General features: G+C 33.5%; 1 pseudogene; it reads right to left on the bottom strand.

Moving 5' to 3' along the window:
- Positions 1-12,787: 12,787 nt before the first annotated feature.
- LOC138808671 (U6 spliceosomal RNA) lies at positions 12,788-12,884 on the bottom strand (annotated as a pseudogene).
- Positions 12,885-15,943: the final 3,059 nt, after the last annotated feature.

Genomic DNA, 15,943 nt, shown 5'->3' with positions numbered 1-15,943 from the left:
TGTGATTGTAATTCTTGATATTCAAACTCTCCTTTTGTTATTCTGTTTTGTTTTGTTTGGTTTGGTTCGTCATGGGGCCTGGACTCTTGGCCTGGCCTTGTCCCTCAGCTCTTCAGCTCAATGCACTCTACCACTTGAGCCACAGTGCCACTTCCTGCTTTTTCTGCTTATGTGGTGCTGAGGAATCAAACCCAGAGCCTCATGTAGACAAGGCCAGCACACTGCCACTGAGCCACCTTCCCAGCCCTCCTCCTCTTATTCTTATTGTATGTAATCCCACGCTGTTTATAACTATGCATTCAATGTGGGAAATCCAGCTTCAAAGATATCTACGTATTTTTTTTTCCTTTTCAATCACAACATCGTCATTATCAGGCTACACTGTGGTCATCAGCCTCCCCATCAAAATTATTATTAGCAACATAAGTGCTAATTATTGAATGTTGGATATGTGTCTATGATTTTATTATTTGTCTTTTGATTAATAATTTTAATGTTACCACTGTGCATGAATCCATATTGAAATTTTGAACAAATAAAAAAAAACCCTAAACCATATCAGGTAGTTTGACTATGTGCTTATAACAAATTATGGAATAGATTTTTTGAAGCATTGCAATTTCCTAATCAGTATGAATTAACTTCTTCTCTTCCCCTAACTACAGAACCTTTTCAAGTAATATACTGTAAATGTTACTATAATATCATGTGTATATCTAAAATTCCCTTGAAAGTAATAAACTCTACTTTCTATTGAAATATTAGTTATTTTATTCTAGGAAACTTTTAGAAAAATAGACTGTATATCTTTGAAATGGAAAAGGTCAAAAATAGTAGCATAAAATTTTTAGAGCGAATCTGTCTTCTCTCTCTTTCTCTCTGTCTATATCTGTCTTCTCTCTCTATATATAAATGTTATGTGTAGAATAGTATATTTTTAGAGATTATTTGTCCTCAGAAATATATACATATATCTAAATTTATGTGTAGAATGATATACATTATAGTGAAACAAGAATCTCAAAATATAATTAAAATTAAAAAAAAAAAAAAACTTCATGAAATCAAGTGCCGGTAACTCACCCTTATAATAAGAGCTATTCTGGGTGCTGAGATCTTAGAATTGTTTCCGAAACTAGCCCAGACAGAAAATTACTTGTTAGATTCTTATCTTCAATTAACCACTAAAAACAACACCCACAACAAAAAATGTAGCACATTAATTTCACAAAAGCATCTTTTAACCGCTGTGAACATTTCTTAGAAACATGAATACATACCCCTGGAAAATGTTAAGTAAAAAAGTATAGAAAATTTACGTCCATGTTAAAGACATGATTATTTAGATTGTTTAAAATATTTAGGTAATGATTAGAAGTTAAGAATAATGATAGATACGTCATATATTGGGACTGATTTTTTATTCTATTTTACAATAGTAATAAAATGATATTTATAATGATTATATAAAATTACTCTTGCTTGGTATTTGAATTATCATAAGTGATAAATATTGTTAAATGATTTCCAAAGCAAAGGAGTATCAATACTTTTTTTTAAATTTAATTTAATTTTATTTGGGAACATACTGTTCAGAGGGGTTACAATTACATGGGCAGGATAATGCGTACATTTCTTACCAAGCATTGCAGCCTCCTCCTTTGGTTTACCCTTCACATCCCTTCCCAGCCTCCCCCCTCCCCCCCAATCCCAATCCTTCTCCTTCCCCCCCTCCCCCTCCTGCACCGACGTTGTAAAGCTCGTTTTGTACATGACAATTTGTACTTCTCATTGTTGCAACAGGTCCATTTGTATCCTTAAACAACTGGTTTTCCCCCATCTCCTCCATAAGTTATACTGACATCAAATATAGTGAAAGCAGGGGTTATACTGTGGGGGAGGGACATACAAAGCAATTGAGAAAATGATTTCAAGGCTGGTTCACTCTAAGTCTATATTTGTTTTCTTGTTCTAGTTTTCCTATGTTAGTAGAAACTAAAATTCCAAAAATTTAATGGATATTGGCATTTAGGAATATCTTCACTTACACTAATATTGGAGTCCCTTCAGTGGAATTATTTTATTTCATTTGTTACTTTCACAAATAAATCAAGATGATTGTGTATTTTGTTATTTTCACTGCTTTTGGCTCTTATCTTGAGAATACATTTTTCCTAGAAAACTAGAGATAAGTAATTGGATTGAGCATGTAACATATGACTTTCATAAAATGCAGATGCATAGATTTGTGTCTTTTGTCATTTGCTAAAAGTTTCTTCCAGAAAAGTTTCTCAATTACTTAGAAGTTTTACCCCTTCCCCTCCACAATTATACTGACATCAAATACAGTGAAAGCAGGGGTTATACTGTGGGGGAGGGACATACAAAACAACAAAGAAATAATCATAAATGTGTTAGAAACAATCGCATGAAAGAAAAGAAAACATTTGAATACCTACCCTCGGGTTCATTTCCCTAACATCAACTTATCTGACCTTTTCTGTTTGAATCAGACATATACTAGATATTGCAAATAAGGGAAACCATGGGAAAACAATAGGGATACAGGTGGACTCATTTCAACAATGAGATGTACAAGTCGTTATGTCGAAAAATGAACTTTACAACTTTGGCGGGGGAGCAGGGAGGATTGGGTGGGGGACAGGGGGAGGATGGGAAGGGATGGGAAGGGGAAACAAAGGGGGAGGCTACAATGCTTGATAAGAAATGTACTCATTATCTTGCCCATGTAATTGTAACCCATCTGTACAGTATTTTCACAATAAAAAATAATAAAAAATTACTTAGAATTGATGCATAATTCCTAGGTATTCCAGTTATCACATATACTTTTGGATTGAGTTATCTCTGTATAAACCCAAACGGACAAAATACCCTCAAAATAAACAGAAATCACATCTTTGTTTTAAATGCAGTAGTTTACAATGAGTTTTTAGCCAACACCAAAACATCTTTTTAGCTATTCTGCATTTTGTGTGAAGAAGTTTAACAATAGTTTTTTTTTTCCTGACTTGCAATTCACTTACAATATATTATCTCCTTTTATTGTATACATTTTAGTGCTTTGGAAGTGAATTGTGCCTTCATAGGTTTTCAAAGCCCGATTTTCACAAACTTGCATTCCTTCAAATAGAAATGCTGTATATTTTAGAACAGACATTAAAAATAGATATAAAATTCAGTTACAGGAATTTGCCCAGCATACATCCTCTGTAGTGTGTCTTTTCAAAAACTTTTTTTGCGGATCATTTCCAGGGTCTCACACATACTATTCAAGTTCACTGTCAATTAACTACATTCTCTATCCAAAAAAGTTTTTTTACTTCTGTTTAATACATTCATAGAAGTGTAATGCCTGGATCCTATAAAATTCTCTTTCACCTTTTGAAGACTTGAAATCTTATTTGCTAAAATGATTGTAGTATTATACAAATCGATCACTATCAGAAGTATATCAATTTCTCCACAAATGCATTACTATATTTTGTGTCCTCTTTTAATATTATGGACTTATTAGTGAGTTTTTATTATTTCTTAGACACTAAAAAGGAGCTTATTTCATATGCTCCTCCTATTGACTATTAATCTGCATGTTATTTAATAAAATATACTATTCAGGAAAAAATTTTTATAGAATTAGAAGATATAAAAATAATTAAGTTTCAGGGGCTGGGAAGGTGGCTCAGTGGTAGAGCGATGCCTTGCATGCCTGAGGCCCTGGGTTCGATTCCTTAGCATCACATAAGCAAAAAAAAAGCAGGAAGTTGCTCTGTAGCTCAAGTGGTAGATTGCTAGCCTTGAGCTGAAGAGCTGAAGGACAGCGCCCAGGCCCAGAGTTCAGGCCCCACAACCGGACCCCTCCCAAAAAACACTTAAGTTTCAGAATCACTGTAGCATTAATAATGTAGCATTAACAAATATATGCCCTCTATCTGTTGGATATGGTTTCGTTTCTGTTATAGTGTCCTTGGAATTATGAAAGGTTATCACTTGATATAATCCAGTTCTTGCTTCTCTTTAGCTACTAATGTTTTCCATGTCAAATTTTTAGAAACCTTTACTAATCCGATGTCATGAATTTTTACATTTATGTTTTACAGGTTTTTACATCTCACATTTAGTTTGATAATCATTCTTTGTAAGGTTTGAGGTAGGCCAGGTGCTGGTGGCTCAAGCCTGTAATCCTAGCTACTGAGGAGGCTGAGATCTGAGGATGGTGGTTTAAAGCTATCCTGGGCAGGAAAGTCCATGAGACTCTTATCTCCAATAAACCACTAGAAAACTGGCAGTTTTGCTGTTGCTCAAGCGGTAGAGTGCTCACCTTGAGCTGAAGAGCACATGGACAACTCCCAAGCCCAGAGTTCAAACCCCATGACCGACATACATACACACAAAAAAAGGATTGAGGTAATATTCTAAGATCATTCTTTAAATCTAGAGAGGCAATAGTGCCAATACAACCATTTAAGATTCTGTTTTTATTTCATAAAGTCTCATGGCATCCTTTTCAAAATCTGTGGAACATAAAACTAAGAATTAATTTTTGAAAAATCTGTTACCTTCTTCTATGCGTCTGTTCTTATAATAGAACTAGGTTATCTTCACTAAACATGGTAATACAATTCAAAGCTTGTATGAAGGCTCAAGCTACACCATTTTACAAGATTGTTATGAATTCCTTGAATTTACATACGGGATTATTGAGCAGGTGGACCAATATTCTCCAGAGATATCTGGATGTTTGATAGTCACTCATATTTTGCACCTTGTGGAAACACAAACCCCTGATATTATATATAGATAAATGTCTTTAGAGATTGCTCAAACAACTAAAATTAATTTAGGAATGAGTTAAGATTTAGATAACATTATAGCATAATAAAGCTGAATGATAACGACTTGAGCTGTACTGCAGAAGAGAGAGAGATAGGGAAGAATGGTGGATCACATAGGAGCTGTATGTCATTGGTATTGTTTCAAAAAACAGAAAGATTTCAGAGAAGAGAAGGAGAAAAATAAAGTGTCCTGAATCAAGTTTCTTTTTAATCCACCTGATAGTTTGGACTGAAAGTCAGATAACATGGAAAAAATAAAATAGAAAACAAAGCATTGTATAGAGCTGTTACAATGTAAAAATGTTGTAATAGGAATATAATTCATTTCCAAAGAAATAAGAGAAAGAATAAAACTAACAATTGCTAATGTGGATAGAAGATGGATCACATTTTATCATATATAATTTTGGAAAAGCATACTAGGAATGAAAATTTTAAAAAGTCATAACTTAAAAAACAATTTGTATTATAACTAGACAGTATAGTTCAGTAATAAAACTTTGGCCTAACATATGTGAAGCAATTGTGTGATCTCCCAAGCATTACAAAGTACACACAAAGCACACACACACAAAACCCACATAAACACACACACACACATAACACATACACACATTTGGAATATTGTTATTATCATATTAAACAGGGAAAATTATCACAAACAGTAAAAGTATTTTAATATATGAAATCATAATATTGCTCATACTATTAAAAGTTTAGTAGAAATAAAACAGTCACAAGATACTTGGATTCTTATAGATTAAGTAAATTTAAAATTAAGAAATAAAAGACATGAGAAATTTGCAAACAAGTTTTAAATAATAAACATTTTGAAACATGTATACTTTTATTTTGATAAAAGATTGATGTTACTGGTGTTTTAACTCAAGATTTAGTATATGATAACCAGGTGCTCTATATCTTGCTAGGCATGGCTATATCTCTAATCATTTCACTCTGGAAATTTTATAAGGTCTCAAAGTTTCCCAGTCTTTCCCAAATTACAAACCCTATTTACACTTCCCACCATAGTTAGAAAAAGGAAACCACAAATCACTATGCCCAGCTCAGTTTTTTTTTTTTTTTTTGGTCGGCCGTGGGGCTTGAACTCTGGGCCTGGGCGCTGTCCCTCAGCTCTTCAGCTCAAGGCGAGCGCTCTACCATTTGAGCTACAGCACCACTTCCGGTTTTCTGGTGGTTTTTATTGGAGATAGGAGTCTCACGGTCTCTTCGTGCCCGGGCTCGCTTTGAACCGAGATCCTCAGATCTCAGCCTCCTGCGTAGCTAGGATTACAGGCGTGAGCCACCAGCGCCCGGCTTCCAGCTCAGTTTTTTTTTTTTAATTCAAGTATAAATATTTCCAAAAAGTGACCATGTAATGCAGCCTTTTTAAATAAAGTATGTGCTTCTTGAAAATACAGTATTCATTACCTGAACAAATATGTTTAGAACTTTAAGAAATTAAATTTATTTAAATTCATCAACCATATAAAATTTAAGAAAATATTTTTTAAATATTCACATGTTAACTGTTTTGAAAGCAAAAAATGTATCTCTGAATAATTTACATATGTTAAAATTATGCAAAACTAAATTAACTAATCCTATAACTCTGAAAAAAGAATAACCCTAAAGAAACAAAAGAAAATAATTAAATTCAAAATTTAGAAAATAAAATGAAGTGTACTCTTTAGTTGACTTAAATAACTGTAAGCCCTCTGTATATCAAGTTTATAATAAAAAATGCATGAAGAAAGAAAAGTACCCATTGGTCAATATCGACAGGAAAAGCATCAGTAGTTTTTTTTTGAGTGTGCAAAAAAATCAATGGAAGCGATAAATATGTTCCTTCCATAATAAATGTACTCATTACTTTATTTAGATAACTGTATCCCCTTTGTAAATTACCTTTACAATAAAATTAAATTGAAATTAAAAATAAACTAAATAATATACCAATTAAGAATTCATAGAGAGCTAAGAAGGTGGCTCAGTGGTAGAACTTTTGCTTTGCATGTTTGAGGCCCTGGGTTCAATTCCTCAGCATCACATAAACAGAAAAAAAAACTGGAAGTGGCACTGTGGATCAAGTGGTCGAGTGCTAGCCTTGAACTAGCCTTGAGGAACAGCGCCCTGGCCCAGAATTCAGGTCCCATGATCTGACACCCCCCCCCCAAAAAAAACAGAATTACTAGAAACCATTGGTTTAAAACTTTTTAAAAAACTGCCCTAAGTACCCAAGTAATATAATTTGATGATACTATTTAAATACTTCAACTTCAGCAGAGAAGCCAAAAGTTTAAAAACTGTTACATAGTAAATTAATAAATCTGAATATATTACTATTAATAATAATCATAAGATGAACTTATAGTAGTAGCCAAATAGGTAAGAAATGAGGCAATTTGCCATTCGTTGGATTTAATATGTGAGAAAGAATTTTCTAGGTTTCTTAAAATATATAATCAGTTTAATGAAGAAACTATTCTGTCACATCATATGATAATTAGATGAAGCTGATATTAGAGCAAAGAGCAGATTGTACTAAGTTTTTGCATGTTAAAGTATATGCTTATTTTGGTTGTGGGAAATTGTGTTCAATTTGGGTATTGTTTTTGTAGAGTGGTGCCATATCATTGGTTAATTTTAGGATATGGGTTCCCTTTCAAAAGAACATGCATCTGATCTGAATTTTTAGCCTTCCCATTATCAAGGGTATAAGGGGTGCACACCAAATTGTCTTGCTTCCTAACTTGGCTGGCCTGGATTCGGCAGCCCTTCCAATCTTAACATGTAGATAGTGCAGGATGGTGGAAATGATCCAATGCACCCAACTATATATTGAGAAGGAAGTCCACTAAACTTTTGGCCTGGGTTCTGTTCTCAAGCCTCCTCAGTAGTTAAGAGTTCAGATGGGAGCCCCTGGTGCCAAGCAATAAGAGTATTTCTTAAAGCAACTAGACATATATATGACTTAGGCATGTGAACACCTCAGGACAAGAATAAAAAAGCAGTGAAGTATAGAGGACAGGCCCAATTTTAACTAGCTACTTGGAGGCTGAGTAAGATTAGCTAGCTACTCTGGAGGCTGAGATATGAAGACCACTATTCAAAGCCAGTCCAATCATGAAAATACATGCGATTATCTCCAAAAAACCAGAAGTGGAACAATGCCTCAAGTGGTAAACCACTATCCTTGGACACAGAATCTTAGGGATGATGAATGAATAAATTAGCACTTGCACATGAGCATGCGTGTATACACGTGCATGTACACACACACACACACACACACACACACACACACACACACACACACACACACACACACATGAGTATTTCAATGCGAAGTTCTTTTTTTACCTTGCTGTACCCTATTTCCCTGTATTAGTTTTCAAATTAACAAAATCAGCTAAGCACCTATTTACATAGAACTCATCACGTTTCTCTAAAGTCAACTCTCTTTTTAGAAGCATGCTTTTATTTGACCCATATGTAAACTATTCAGGAGTTTGATTCTTCTCCCTCAATTCTGTAGAATTAGATGGTTGTTTAGCTTCCCCCTAGAAATACAATTTTGTGAAATCTTGCATCAAGCAACGTATTTCTTTCACTAGAACGCAAGCCTCTGTCAAACAATTAATAATAGGTTTTTCTTCTCTTTGCTTGCATCTGTAGTTTTATTATCTTCATAGATTTTATGATGATCTGTCTATGCATGGCAAAGACTGCTGTGAAAATAAAAAAAACCCATCACAGCACTTATCATTTATGTACCATCCATAGATATGAAGATGTTTAAATATTACTGAAATTGCTTTGTAATAAATCATGTTCACCTTGACTATCATGAAAAAGAAGAATTGGTTTCTCAGCACTTTAGGTAAGTACTTGATTGAAAGAAACAAAAGGACAAGTGAGGAACAACTCAACACATACATTCAAATGAAACAACACAACCCAAGAAAACAAATTAATTTAGTAGTCAAGAACCTGCAGGAAATGCAAAGACTTAAAACAACATCAGCTATCACAAACTTATGAAAATCCTGACTACATGGGAGTCTACTCTTGAGGATAGAGGTTAAAGCCCAGACTGGACAGAAAAATCAGTACACAATGCCATGCACCTGTTATTCTAAATTCCAGGAAGAATAACATAACATGGACTGAGCCCAAGGTCATACACAAGGATCTGAAAAATAATCAGGATAATTTAGAGCTCGGGACATGACAAAGTGGTAAGAACACCCATTTAGGGGGCACAAGACACTCAATTCAAACTCTAATATTTGGGTATGAAAGTAAAAAGCTATGATTTTAAATAATTGGAATAATTGTAAGATTTGAATATTTGAGTGGAAAAATGCATGAGAGAGATAGAATGAACCCACATTCCAATGCTTTCAACTTAAGTGAATATATTTTATGGTACTTCACACAAAACAGTGTTACCTTGCAAATGAGCATGGTTGTGCATTTGGGTGATGGAAATACTTTAATTACACAGGTGTAAATTAAATAGATTTTATTTGGGTAGATTGTTCTTCTTAAACTAAGAACCTGGATGATGTCCCAGAGATTTTTCTCTCAAGGCTACCGCTATACTATTTGAACCACAGTTCCAATTCTGATTTTCTGTTGGTTGTTTGGTGATAAGAGGCTCCTGGACATTCTTGCCCAGGATGGCTTCAAACTATGATTGTCAGATCTCAGCCTCCCGAGTAACCCGGATGCCAGGCATGAGCTGTCGATAGTTTTAATAATTTAGTAAATTGTACAGTTACTGAAATTATACATTATCATTACAACCTGCATAATATATGTGAGTATGTATATATCAATGCATATGGATAGAAATATTTTAACATATTTTTGTATCTACAGTACATTTATGAAATCATCCATTATAAAATAAAATGGAAAAAATTTAATAAGGAGCAAAACAAAGGAAATTATCACATGTTTCTTGTTGTTGAATGGAATACGAATTCAAGAATCAGGTTGGGAAAATCATCTCTACGTTAACAAAATGGATAAGAGCTATTAATTCCAATCCATCTATTTGCCCATGTTGTGCAACCTCACACATGAGTGTCAAAATAAAACCACACTTTTTGCCTTTGCTTTTAACTCACCTGATATAATTTACGGGTTAGATGAAGTAATCAAATAAAGATTAAAATAATATTATGTGAGGCTATGAATTAGAGCTGAACATGATTTTAAATATGATAATAGCTAATTAAGTTGCATATTTCTTACGTTTACTCTGTCATGTCCCTCATTCCCACATTAGGAAAGTACATAGAAGGTTCTCACTAAATTATATGTACAATTATGAGAAAAATGTTTTGAAAGAATATGGGCACAGTGGTGTTTTAGCTTATTGAGACCTGTAGGGGTAAGTGTGTTTTTGAGGACTTGCAATTCAATGTGATGAAGATGAAGGGAAGGATGTTCTTATTCTGGGTAACTGGATAGAGTATTGCTCCCACAAAGGAAGTGATGAATTATTCCAAAATGTAACAGTAAAATCACTTTCACAATCATGTTCACTGCTGCACTATTCACCGTAGCCAAGTTACGGAAACAGCCCAGATGCCCTTTGGCAGAGTGATGATTAGAGAAAGTGTGGCACATATACACAATTGGATTGAACCCATCCATTTTGAAGACTCTTACATTATTTGCAACGAAAAGGATAGATTTAAAAATATATTAATGGAACTAAGTCAGAGCCATATTTGGAAGCTAGAAATTTATACAAGTTTACACAAAAATATTAACCAAAGCATGCTATTTGCAGAGGAGTATTTCAAAGGTGTAATTTCTTATAAAATTGAACTTTACTCCAACAAAATGAATACCAGGAAACTATCACTTGGAATATGTGAGTGGAAGTCAAAAGGAAGGAATAAAGAGAGATATGGAGGAAGAGAGTGAAGGTATAATATTCAATGCAGATAGTATGAAACTAGAAAAAATTAAAGTGGGGTGAGGTTTGGAAGGGTGTGGAAAAGTTATATAAAGATCCATTTTACTTAAAAAACTGATATGTTGAATGAAAATTCCCTTATACAAGTATTTAAGATAATAAGAATATAATTAAAAACAATGGAGATATCTGATCTTAAATTCTATTTCCATCTCTTTTAAAAAATGAATTTATTTGCTCTATAATTTGATGAGAGGGATGGATTTTGTGGCTAGCTAGACCATTGCACATCTGTCTCTCCCTCTCTCCCTTTCATGGTTCTCATAGGTAATATGATTGCTCCACAATTATCCTAATTTATTTTGCTTTTATATTTTTGGTTGCATCATTTCACTTTCTGCTCTGCCATATCCCAATTCATTTACATAGAATACATTATTTCCTGTTTTCTCATTCTTAGAATAAGCTGCACAAGAAGAAAACACTGGTCCTCATTTTCAGTCTGTACCTTTAAATACGGAGGAAAATCTTTCCTCTGCTCTCTACCAATTCCCTACTCTCCAGTTAGAATAATTTAGAATAGTAAAAATGAAAAAAGAGAAAATAAATAATAGTGAAAAAAACAGATGCAGAAAATTCACCAGATTTTTCTGACCATTTCATCCAATGTGAACTATTGGGGAAATACATGGAGAGCTCATTCTCATTGGCACTCAAAGTCTCTGGTTAGGCAATTCTGATGAAGTTGAGGAACAAGATGAAAAAGTGAGAAATGGTATCAATTGCAAGAAAAAAATGAAATAGTATCCAAGCAAATTTCTTCTTTGTTCTGCTGAAAATAATCGCCTTACTACAGTGCAGAGACTACTTTCCAAAAAGGCCACTCATGTGATTACTAGGGATGACGATGAGTATACCCCTCTTCATCGAGAAGCCTACAGTGGACACTTAGATATTGTCCATGAGTTGGTGGCTCAAGGCAGATATTCATGTAATAACTGCGAATGGCTGGACATCCCTGCACAGTACTTATACATGGAATAATAACAGAGTGGCTTCTTATTTCATCATGATGCAGATACCAATGGCCAAGTTAAAGGCCTCTTGACCCCCTGCATCTTGCTGCTGGGAATAGATATAGCAAAGATACGCTGGATCTCCTTCTGTTGAACCATTATATCAAGCCAGGTCTGAAGCACAACTTGGAAGAAACTGCATTTGATATTGCCAAAAGGATAAGTATGTATCACTACCTCTTTGAAGTTGTGGAAAGCTGTACAAATTGTTCTCCGAAGTCCTAATGGATCAGTTAAGTTTCTTAAATTTCAAAATTGCCAGTCCATCCTATGTTTCCATAGAAAATATTTTCACAATACAAAGCAACAGCAATACCTTACTTTAAAAATTCATGTATTCCATGGTATTCTTCCAAGTGAATTGCCTGACATTGATGTCAAAATATATTCGAGTTGTTTGTATACATCTATAATGATTTCTATAGAGTTTGTGATTTTTTAAATCAGAAATAATTTTAACTTATCTGTTGAAATGAGTAGTACAGAAACTAAAGATATTTCTGGTGCTTGTCTGAAAAAGTATATTTTAAAATATTTAGTATTCTGTTTGTATAATGTCCATAATCTATTTCATTCGCTCCTAGATATAATACTTTGAATTCGACATTGTTTTATAATCCATACATTCATTAATACATGTGTTCTTTCAGATTGCATTTCATATAGAAACATTTTAAGATTCTTTTAATTCCTAGGTCCTTATAGAATTTTATTTCTTTGGGATAAAATGACAATGTTATCTTATTTCAAAAGTTTTATAAAGGTTATGCTATGTAAAGGCCTTTCTAAAACGGTGAAGATTGAATACACTGATGTCAAATTAACTTTTATTTCTATGAATTACACATATTATTACTCTTGTATATTTGTAATCAACTTTTGAATAACTGTTTTTCATTTCTTGCATCTGAATAATGAAAAATATGGAATACTTCACAAATTTTCATATCATCCTTGTGCAAGAGCCATATAAATCTCTGTATTGTAATTCGGGTAGACGTGCTGCTGAAGCATGTAGTATCCTATAAACTTAAGTAATTAATGATGCAATCTTAAGACAGGCATATATCCTTGGTTGCCTATTTGTAACAAGGAAACCTTATTGTTCCCAAAATTGCTATTCATCTTATTTCTGTAAAATTCTGTGTATGGTGGAAAAAACTTATGTTGTTTGTTCGATTGCTCACATTTGCAAGTTTTTGTAAATGACTACTTTAAGTCTTTTTCATTTGAAATTTGATCATACTTTGAAGCCTTTATAGATAGGTGCAAAGGTGATGGATTTTCAAGTACTTGTTTATTAACTGATTTAGCTTTGTTGAGCTAATGGATTCAAAGTAAGCCTTGCTTAGAGCTACTTCTAAACTTCTGCAGCTTAAAATTTCCCAAATGAGGTCTTGCTGGCACAAATGTTTCCTTGACCTTTTACCCTTGCTTCATGTAGGAACAGCCCAACCAGAATGTCTTACCCTGACAGCATATATTGTCTTACTGGAGCAAAACTAATCTTAGTTACAAGGGATTATAGAGAGACGAACAGTTCAGACAGAACTGTTCGGACTAGAAGGTATTTTTTCAAAATATAACTGCTTATTACACCCTACCATTTCAAAAGTAACTAAAGCCAAGAAGGTGAAAATATTGTTCATATGCATGATTACCTAATGTCCTGGCCTGACTACCATCCAACCAAGCAGGAAGTTACACCACTGATTTTCTATCACCAAATATATTCCATAGCTCCAGGAGAAGTCCATATGTTTCTCCTCGTTATTAGGCCTTAAATTGGTAGTTTTTTAATCACAGTGTTTCCTCTCGCCTCTAAGCTGTACATCCCCGAATGGTAAAGCTTTAGTTCTAATTCTACCAAACAATGAGGTAGAGGTAATGGAATAATACTTTAAAACAGTTGCCTTTGATTCCCTAACCACAACAGAACAATGCAAAACTTTTTCTTATAGATAATTATATATTTTATACGTATATGTGTTGATTTTATATTTCACACAGTGGATCTTACTAGAATTAATTGATAATTTGATAAATTAATTCATATTATTCCAATAAATAGATTGGAATATAAATAATCAGGATTAGAATATATATTAGAATATAAAAAGTATCAATGCAAGGTTTTCGGTATAAACTTGTGATACTTTCTAAGTGTTCTTGGTCTTCTGAATTCACATGGTAAAAAAAAAATGTTGTTTTCCTCTAATCTATAAGGGATTTTACCCTGCTGCTCTGTTTATTGTTTTAACTCGCTGGTCCCAAATTGTTTTTCTCCATATTTCTGAAGCATTCCTACTGATTATACTCAAATTTTGCTGATATGGTGTCTAAAAGGTATTATTCTTCTACAGGATCCATGGGTCCTAGGATCCCAGGTCCCAGTTATCCGCCTCATCAGATAACTAGGGCAGAAGTTCCCACCTATGCCCATGCAACATGCCAAGAGAAAGTAATTGAAGACCCATCTCAATTTCTCATTTCTTATATTTCAGGGCCCCAATTCCTTGAAATGCAGGAATTAGCAGTGAGCAATTGGGAAATGCAAGGCAACTTAAAATGCAAGATGAAATCACAAAATGTGAAAGTACAGTAATTCAAACTTTCAGTTTTCAGATGACCATGCCATATGAGTGAAAAAGACCACAAATGTCACAAGATTATTTGTAATACCCTTCTCATAATGATTAATGAATGATTTCAGTCCAGTATCAGCAGGCAAAAAAATAGTTCCTGAATGATAGATCCATAATTGGTCTACCAATGCTAGGAATACTTGAAATAGAGGTCAAATATAATTCAAAAAACATTAATTGAGAAGATCCTTAGTGCTTCAAAACACTGGTACTTCAGTAAACTTGGTTCTGTAGTATAAAATGTTGTCATTCTCAAACAAATGATAACCTACATTTAATCTGCTGAAAGTATATTCTTTTTCAAATAAACTTTTAAAAATCACATTTGCCAAAATAACACTATACAAGTGATGATATTTAGTGAGGTTACTAGTCTTTCAAGTGTAGGGAGCAAGTTTCAATAGAGTTGATTTATTCACCCAGCACTAATGCCAAACAGGTTCAACCATTCATTAAAGTGTAGGAATAGTACCCCCCACCATTTGTGTTTTTCAGTAGGTGCCTTTGAAAATTTGTTAAATAGATCAGCCTCCAATATTTCAAACCAAAACATTAGCTAATAAATAAATTTCATCACATAAGTACATTTTAAAAAGTCATGAATAGTTGCCTTATCATATGGTGTTTTATGTTTTCCCTATATGTCTAACATAGTAAGAAATATGACTTTAAGTCTTGAATATGGGTACTCATCAGAGATTTGACATACAATCTGTCTTCTATTTCTATCATTTTCCTCTACAGTAGTAAATTTTAGATTTCTTCTTTTGCCAATACTTATAGGTAGTTGAAAATATTATCCCATGTAAAATAAAATAATCACACACCACTCTACAAAGCCATTTATAAAAACTGGTATTTAGGAATATATTCTAAGCCATTTTTAAACTTTCTTGTTGACTACAGATTAATCTTCCAAATGGAGGGCAATGAAATCATGTCTAGGTGCTTCATGTCTCCAGTTTTGCAAATTGTTACTTCAGATGAATGAATTATGGAAATATGAGCTGACATCAGTTCAAGTATATGCAGAATTGAAACTCCATGGAATGTATATAAACCTTTCAAAGTACCAACAGACAGTTTAACAGAATGACTATCAGGAAATTGAATTAATATTAATAATATTAAAGGAATAATAATAAAGCTATAGAATGAATGAAGAATGGAACAAGGGGCAAGTACAGCTAGAATATTTAATATACACATGTGAGAAAGGAAGTGGTAAATCGGAAATAAATCTTGTAGAAGGGGTTGGTTGAGAATGATAGAAGGAATGACTCTGATCCCGGAACATTGGACAATTAGATGGACATTTTTGTAACACACTTTCACAACTTTTTGAAATTCAGTGAAAAAACACAACAAAAAACAAAAACACACAAAAAGCACAACCAAACAGCAGTCTCTATAGAGTACGATTATGAC

Source organism: Dipodomys merriami, unplaced genomic scaffold (genome assembly GCF_024711535.1).
Source record: "Dipodomys merriami isolate MVZ:Mamm:240054 unplaced genomic scaffold, mDipMer1.0.p SCAF_466, whole genome shotgun sequence".
Lineage (NCBI taxonomy): Eukaryota > Metazoa > Chordata > Mammalia > Rodentia > Heteromyidae > Dipodomys > Dipodomys merriami.
This window is presented reverse-complemented; position numbering and strand designations above follow the sequence as displayed.